Source organism: Pteropus vampyrus, unplaced genomic scaffold (assembly GCF_000151845.1).
Source record: "Pteropus vampyrus isolate Shadow unplaced genomic scaffold, Pvam_2.0 Scaffold626, whole genome shotgun sequence".
In the NCBI taxonomy this organism is placed as follows: domain Eukaryota; kingdom Metazoa; phylum Chordata; class Mammalia; order Chiroptera; family Pteropodidae; genus Pteropus; species Pteropus vampyrus.
In genome coordinates this window covers 121,560-129,717 of record NW_011889407.1, presented here as the reverse complement: position 1 = coordinate 129,717, position 8,158 = coordinate 121,560, and the positions used below count along the sequence as shown (strand labels likewise).

Below are 8,158 nucleotides of genomic sequence, written 5' to 3'. Positions count from 1 at the left end.
CTCCGAATGGGTGGCTGGAGGCAGCAGGCCACCGGGAGCCTCAGCAGCCATCATGGGCCCGGGGGGGCCTCATGGTCGGGATGCCTGGCTTGGATCTTCTAGGTGGAGACGGGGTGCTGGGCTCGACCAGACCGCACAGAGGAGCCGTGCACACAGATCTTCCTCTGGGCTCAGGTTGGGGACGCGCCACCCTCTTTTCTAACCTCAGAGTCCCCTCTCTCCTCACACCATCTGCACAAGGGGCCACGAGCTGTGACCTCCTCTGTGTGCCACGGCCCCCCCACCTCCGTGCCCCGTCCCGCGGGGCCAGACCGCCTGCCGGCTCGCCCTGCGTGCTCATGTCTCGCCGTGCCCCTGCCAAGCCCCTCCCCTGCATTTCCATTCCCCCAGCCACAGGGTCACAATGTCACGGTCATCCTTGAGCCTGGGCGCCCACGTGCAGTCACTTGCTGGGGCACCGACGTCTATCAGACGCGGTCTCGTGTGTCCATCCCTTCCCTCGTCGCCTCGCTTGGGGCTGACCAGCCACAGTGTCCCTGGTGGTGACAGGCCAGCTCCTTCTACGGGGACGAGACCGCGACCGAGTGTTGGTTTTACTGGATCGTTCCCGATAGACACGACCTCGCTTCTCGGGGCCGTGCCAGCCACAGGGAATCAAGAATATATATACCCAAAGCCCGGGCCACAGAGCGGCGCTCGCCTTGGCTTCCTGCCGAGGAGCCTGGGGAAGAGCCCCACGCGACAGCCCGGGGCCCCTCACTCGTCACCTGTGCCGCAGGGACAGCCAGCCATAACCTGCCTCAAGCGGGGGTCGGGCTTCTGGAGCCCCACAGAAAGCCGCCCTAAGTTCTTCACCCGCTGAGAGGAGGTGGGGGAGGCTCCGCACAGGCCCGTGGACCGTAGGCCCTGAGCTCGCCGGCCAGCCGAGCTGGTCCAAGCGGGTCAGCCCTGGACGGGCTCTCGGCTGTCCCATCGGGCTGCCGTACCGAGGCGCCACAGGCCTCTGGCTTATCGACAACAGAAATGGTGCCCCGCAGGTCTGAGATGGAGGCGCCAGCACGGTTCACAGCCTTCTCTCTGGGCCCTCGTGTGGCGGGAGGAGTGACGAGGGAGCTCTCTGGGGCCCCCTCCACGAGGACACGAGTGCCACTCGTGAGGGCTTCACTCTCATGGCCTTGTCACCTCCTGATACCATCCCCTGGGAAGTGCTTTCAACACATGGGTTTGGGGGACACAGACATTCGTGGTGACCCTTGGCTTCCCTGACCCCTCATCCCCCCACAGGGCTGCCTTTACGTGCGGAGCCCTCCACGGACGGTCTGTCCCCCGGACTTCCGGCGCAGTGCCTGTCCCCCTCCAGAGCAGCCCCCTTCCCCAGTGTCCCTTCCCCCTCTCGGCCCCACCTAACAAAGAAGCAAAAATATCTCGTTATCCTCACTGCCAGATAATAAGCCATCGAACCCAGAGCAGGGCCATAGCCACGGCAGTTTGCGGGATGCTGCGTGCGGGCTCGTCTGGCCGCCTTGGCCACGCCAGCTTTGCGGGGGAGCCAGCCCGCAGCCGGGCCGTCCTGCTCTGGGGTGTGCGCTGCCGAGCCGGGGCCCCTGACGCCCGTGAGCGCGTTCGAAGGGGTTCTCGTCCTCCCGCACTGCTCCGTCAGCGGCCGCCGCGCGGGCCAGCGTGCCAGTCTCTCTCTGTGGCTTCGTAATTTCTGTGAGCGGCGGGTCCCTCTGCTGCCCACGTAGTAAGTGGCATGGGGTCCCTTCGCTCCAGGCAGAACATGGAGCCATCCCGACCTGACCCCTGCCTGCCTTTCGTCCCTCGTCATCCCAGCTCATGCTTATCCTGCGCGCCAGCCAGGCCCTGCGTGGGACAGGCCCTCTAGTGTCCGGATACTCTGTTTGGAACACGCCCGCGTCGCCGCTTCCGGAAGCCCGCGTCCCTCACTGGCGTCACAGCGTCCTTTGTCACCGCTCCCATCCCCCTCGTCACCGTGGTTCTGACCGCTTGTCTGTCTCTGCCAGCACTCGAGGACCTCCCCGAGGTCGCCTGGACACGCTGCAGGCACACGCGCGGACTCGTGGGAGAACGGGGGCGGGTGGGGGGGCGCTATTTCCAGGACTCGTGGACCTGGCGTTCTGGAAAAGCGCTCTGCAGAGCGCACGTCCCTTCACACAGGAAGGACCTGAGCAGCTGCTGCTGGCGGTGGTGGCACCTTTACGGTCGCCGTTTTCCTCTACATCGAACGCAGGTGCGAACCAGCTGCGCCTCACACGAGCGGGCGCGCCACCCCGCGGGAGAGGAAACCGGAGCTCAGGGCGACATTTCTCACGTGGCAAGAGAAGTGATCGGACGAAGCGAATGTGGTTTATTTTCTAATTACACTCTCTTCTAGGGTTTCAGCAGCCGCCAGGTACGAACGTCAAGGGGACCATGCCATCTGCTTATGGGATTAGATCTGTCCCCAATGTGTCACCAGTAAACACCTTGCTGGGGCTGGAGCAGCGAGCGCTGTGCTAACCCAGCCACCTGCAGGACAGTGGGCCTCCTGGGAGGCTCTGGCCCCCGGGGGCTGCAAGCGTCCCGTGTTGCTGTCCGGGGTCCTGCCTGCTGGCCCCCCACGCCTCGCCAGCCGCTCAGGGCTGCTCTGTGCCCAGCTCTGGAGGTGCAGCGGCTGCTTGGTGAAGCAGGTAGGGCAAGCGTCCTGCCCACCCGCCCCCCGCTCCCTCCAAGGGCTTCCTGGTTATTTTTCCTTTGACAGTGGTTCCCTCTTGGGCTTCTCCATGCCAAGATCCGAAGTGCTAATTATTGCAGCCATCCCGCGAAGCTTTACAGGAGGCAGGAGGCCAAAACCGGGCACAGGGGGAGGCGGCCGCGGGCGCAGCAGCACAAGCGCGTGGCCTTTGCAGCCTGCTCCGCCGGGTGACGTGCAGCTTTCCAGCCCCGGAGCGGCTGCCCGCCAAGGCCGCCTGGGGCTCTGTCGGGCGGCATCGCATGTCTGCCCCTGGACTGACCGCGCGGGAGCCCAGGGATTTGCATTGTCACAAGCGCCCAGGGGACTCCAATGGAGAAGGCGAGGACCACACACGAGAGACCCTGCCCTCTCTGGGTTGAGCAGACGGGACCGGGGTCCAGAGGCTCAGCACTCAGACCGTGTCCACAGACCAGCAGCAGCTGGTGTCACCTGGGAGCTTGTTATGAACTAGAATCCCAGGCCACCCGGATCTACAGAGCTAGACTCTGTATTTTAATAGGGTCCCCAGGCCACACTGTGTACCGAGAAGTCTGAGGTGCACCCATCCAACTGCGGTGGGGGGAAAACGAGGAAAAGGCACAGGGGTTTCCCGCCAGACACACGAGGGACCGCGAGTCGCCGTGGGGACAGCTGGGGGTGGCTGGAGGTTCGGGGTGTGAGTTCTCAGTCCTGGGAGGCGGTGCTCCATCTGCCACACATGGGGAGGTGTCCCTACCTGACTCAGCAACCGAGGAACCGAGGCAGGCCTGGAGTCCCCGGGGGGCTCTGACACGCTGGCACCCTCAAGCGTGAGCACAGAGACTGAAGCCCGCGGCTCTGGGATGGGCGAGTCTCCCCAGCGGCATCAAAAGGAAAACGCAGGCTGACCAGCTCACTCGCACAGGACATGGAGGACGCCGTGAGGCCTGTCTGTTTGGCCGAGACTGTCCGTCCTGGAGCGTCAGGGCACCAGCCCCCTCATGACGTCTGTGAGCCCCGCCTCAGTGCCTGCTGCGTGTGCTGCTGCGGACAGAGTGAGCCCCGTCAGAGACACGCTCGCCCCGAGCATGTCGAGCACGTCGCCAGCTTGCTGCACTTGACCGCGGGTTTAGGGGTGGAAAGGGGCCCGTCCCCTGGCTGGTCCTCCCTCCACCTCTCCCTACCCACCCCACTCCCTCAGCAGACAGAGCAAGTGTTCTGGTCTCGTGTCGGTTTTGAAATCACCTTCCGATTGCACTCTCTGGGCCAAGCAGCCCGTGGACTTGGGGGTCCAAACAAACACCTAGGCTCCCCTAAGAGAAGGCTTGATAAATAACATCTCCGCAGGTAGCAGGTGGCAGCAGGGTGGCCACTCCATCGAGGCCCAGGCAGGACGGGGCACTGCAGTAGGTCCCCTCCCCTCTCAGACTAGAATGAAGGTTCTCGTCCCAAGTCTCGCCCCCCCCCACTCTCTCCTCCCACCTAACGCGAGGTTTCCGAGAGGGAAGCGGGTGCGGGGGGTGGTCAGGAGAAGGAGAGCGAGAGGACCGGCCGCGGCGGGGACCAGGCCTCAGTGTGGCTGTGGACCTGCTCTAGGGCTTGCCTGGGCTCTGTCTGCTGGGGACCTGCGGCCACTTTTGTAGACACAGTTGTGTCACTTGTTGCTACATCCAAACTGCACGAGCCCGGGACCCACGTGCTGGGGAGCGGGCTCCGCAAACACACGTCACCCCTCCCCCGTCTGCGCCCTGAAGGAGACCTCAGGTGAGCCGGGGGGCTGCAAGGGGGCCGCCCTCCCCCGCCCAGCCCAGCCATGGTGACCGGTGACCATGGAGGACTGCGTGCCCGCCTCGCAGGCCTGTGGCTGGGGACGGGGAGGGGTGCAGAGGGCAAGGCTTCGGGGACCAGGGTTCTTGGCCGTTTGCCCTTCTGTGAGATAATGTGGTGTGTTCCTTCTCTGCCGGGGGCTCTGGGGGCAGGTTTTTGCAAATAAATTCAAGGAAAATAGCTTGAGGAGGAAGCAGTTTGGCCTCCTCCACACAGGACGACGTGCGAGGAAAAGGCATCTCCGCCGGCCGCCCCTCCCAGCAACGCCCCGCCCAGCTACGCCCCGCCCAGCTACGCTCCGCCCAGCAACGCCCCGCCCAGGTCCTTCTGCACGAGGACAGGGACGGAGCATGAGTCGTGACTGAGTCGTGACTCCCGGGAGGCAAGTCCCTCTCCAGGCTTGAACACTTGCTCTTCCCGGCAGTTAGACGCTCCGTGAGGCCTTCTGACCGCGCTGGACTCGCAGAGGCGGCCAGGGGGCGGGGGACGTGCCTGTCCTGGTCAGCAGCCTCCTCGTAGGTTGAGACAGACATGACCCTCCTCCAGTGGTTATCAACCCGGGTGCCCTGCCCTTCCCTCAGAACTTGGGTGCTGTCGCCAGCGGTCAAGCACCTGCCCAACTGAGACCTGGAGTCGATGACCCCAGACCAGGGGCGGCTGACACTCGCCGCCCCCTGGGTGGCCGGGGAGGGCTGATCCGTGCGGGCTGGAGAGCCTACTCCCTTGGTCTGTCCTTTCCCAGCCTGTCCTGCTGCCGGCCACCCCTCACCTCTCCCTCACCCATGCACGGGAGGCGGGGGTGGGTGTGGGGGGGTGGGGAAAGGTGGGGGAGTGGAATGAAGGACCTAGCACTGGGTTACACCCAGAGCATGAAACAAACTCGCACAGATCCATGCTGGGTGAGTTACGAGTTCCTCGCCTGTGGATGAGCGAAGAAACGGTGACAGGGGCCTAAGGTTCTAAACACCGCAGGGAGGTGTCCCCCCCAGCCCGGGGCCCCGCCCTGCCCCACCAAGCCTGGCTGCAGGAGCCACTTGGAGTGGGGACCTGGCAGACACCCGGCAGCCTCAAGACGAGGGCGGAGTCACCACAGGGTCCCACCGGGCTCACGCGTCCCTTCCGTACACCGTGATGAGGTGACACTTGGCCTCTAGTATTCTTTCCAGAAGCCCGGAACCCCAGTCTGACTGTGAGGGAAACGTCAGCGAAACCCCAGAGAAGGACCTCGACAACATGCCCACTGGTCTCCTCAGAACTGTCCGGGTCACGGAGAACTGGAGAAGGGACTAAGAGATGGAACTGGAGGCCACACGGTGTCCTGGGGGAGCCCGGGACAGGAAGAGGGCCCGAGGGAGCTGTTACTAGAAACACACCGCACTGGTCCCTGAGAGCGATGTCTGCCCCAGGGTGACATGGGCGTGATGGCCGGGGGACGGGACAGGGCGCAAGGAAGCCCTGCGTGTGACCATCACGGACTTCGGCACATGTACGATTTTTTGCAGAATAAATGTTTACTTTTTAAAAAAATTTTTTTCATGCCTACAGCACCTGGTCTTCCTAGGTGGTCTCCCATCCAAGTACTAACCAGGCCCGACCCCGCTTAGCTTCCGAGGTCAGGCAGGATCGGCGCGTTCAGGGTGGCGTGGCCGTAGACTGTGGACTGTGGCTCCACTGGGGCATGAACCTAGGACCTTCTGCGTGTAAAGCAGACGTGCTCACTGCGACACTATGGAACCACATCCTAAATGTCTACTTTTTACAAAAGTTCTCACTGAGCTTTTAAATGACAGACCGGGCACGGCACACGCGCCGTGGGAGGGCCCACTGAGTGGCACAGGCACCGCCCTGATTCTGACGGTGTCCTGTTCGCCGCCCTCCCTGCCCTCCCTCTCCGTTCAGCCCTGCTGCCCCGCTCGCCCCAGGCCACCCAAGGCCACGCTCAGCCCTCCCCTGCTGCCACCAGAAATCCTCCCCCAAACAAGACAAACTCTCACACGAAACGTCAGTGTGCGTGGCCCGCTTGACCGACGATTCGGAGACACAGCGTTTTTCATTTCTAAATGTCAGATGTCTCATCTTTAAAGCAGCATCTGGGCCATCTCCATCACATAGAGCTCCTCGCCCCGCACCCCTGCGCCTGTCCCCTCCCCTCCCACCTGGACGCAGCCTGGCCTGAGCTGAGGCCCTCAGCCCAGCACATGATGAAGGCCCTAAGCGACTCCTCCAGAGGCAGGACCCCCACAGGGAAGACACAGAACTTGGGGGTGGGGGCGACCCACAGGGACCGCCACAGGCAAGGTGGCAGTCCCGGGTTGTGAACGGTGACTCCAGGTAAGAGGGACCCTGGAGGTGATTATTCTGTCCTTCATTTTCCAGATGCAGAAGGTGAGGCTCGGGGGGCCCAAGTCACGGGGAGACCGTCCCTCGGCAAGGGGAGCGCCTAGGAGGTGGGGACACCGGAGAATGGCAGCATGCATGGGATTGGCCCCACGGATGCCACTTTGGGGAAAGGTCACCACTGGGGCCACACGGTGTACCTCGGGTGGGAAAGGGGACCTTGTCAAGAGCTCGTGTCGAGACATCCCCTCCCACACGGCGGACATGGCTGTCCTCGGCGGCTGCACATGGGGCTGGAGGGAAGGCTGTGGGCTGCCCACAATGGAGAGGCCCCATGAGGCTTCCGAGGAGGCAAACAGAGTCGAGTCAGCGCCGAGGGTCGCGGGACCCGCAGGTGCCGGGCGCTGCCGTCCCGCATGGGCTTCTGGTCCGAGGTGGCCCGTGAGTCTGAGCGGTGCGTTTTCGGCTTCGCGCATTCGCGATTCGCTCTCTGCAGCCCACGGAGCCGAAGAAGCCCGGGACGAAGGTTGATGGAGTCCTCGGCCCGGCTAAGCAGCCACACAGCTCACGAGGCCCTGCCGTGGCCCCGAGCCCCGGGGAGGCTGAACGCAGAGGGACGGGGCCCAGCTCCGCTTCCCGGTGGCCTGTAGATGCTGCCACTTCCATCGCCTCGGTGGCAAAGCCGCATGGCCTCTCTCCTTCCTCCCGTCATCGTCGCATTGCATGGAGGCAGAGGGCACCTGTGCACCACCCCCACCCCCGACAGGGGCCAGGCGGGACTCGGGCCCTGGGTGGGCTTCGCCCGCACCCCCGACCTGGTCCCAAGCTCTAGAGTTAACTCCCCTGCGGACTCCCGGTGCGAAGCGCCCCGCAAACCTGCCCATCTGTGACCAGGGAGAGAGAGCGCTCAAGCCCCTGTCGGCCATGGGCCAGACTGATTTACGGAGCAGAAAGGAGCTCTGGGTCGGGGCGGCTGGACAAGGCTGGCCCGCGAAGGGGCTCCGGGCAGCGGGGGTCAGCGAGAAAAGGCATTAAAGCACCGCACGCTTGCCAGGAAGAGGCGGTGGGCCTGCCCTCTGCCTCCCGAAGGTCAGGGTCGGGGACAAGCTCTCCCACAGACCCGGCTGGCCCCACCCTCTGAGGCTCTCCCTCCGTGGCAGACGGTCCCTGGGACCTAAAAATAGGCACGAATTGGAGCACAGGCTGCGGGGCTGGCCATGCAAGGACAGGAGGCGGCTGACGCCCGCCGGCCGGGCTCCAGAGTCGCGGGTGCCCGGCCCT

General features: G+C 64.3%; 1 pseudogene; it reads right to left on the bottom strand.

Annotated features, from left to right (window-relative positions):
• Nucleotides 1–6,076: 6,076 nt before the first annotated feature.
• LOC111733728 lies at nucleotides 6,077–6,194 on the bottom strand (annotated as a pseudogene).
• Nucleotides 6,195–8,158: the final 1,964 nt, after the last annotated feature.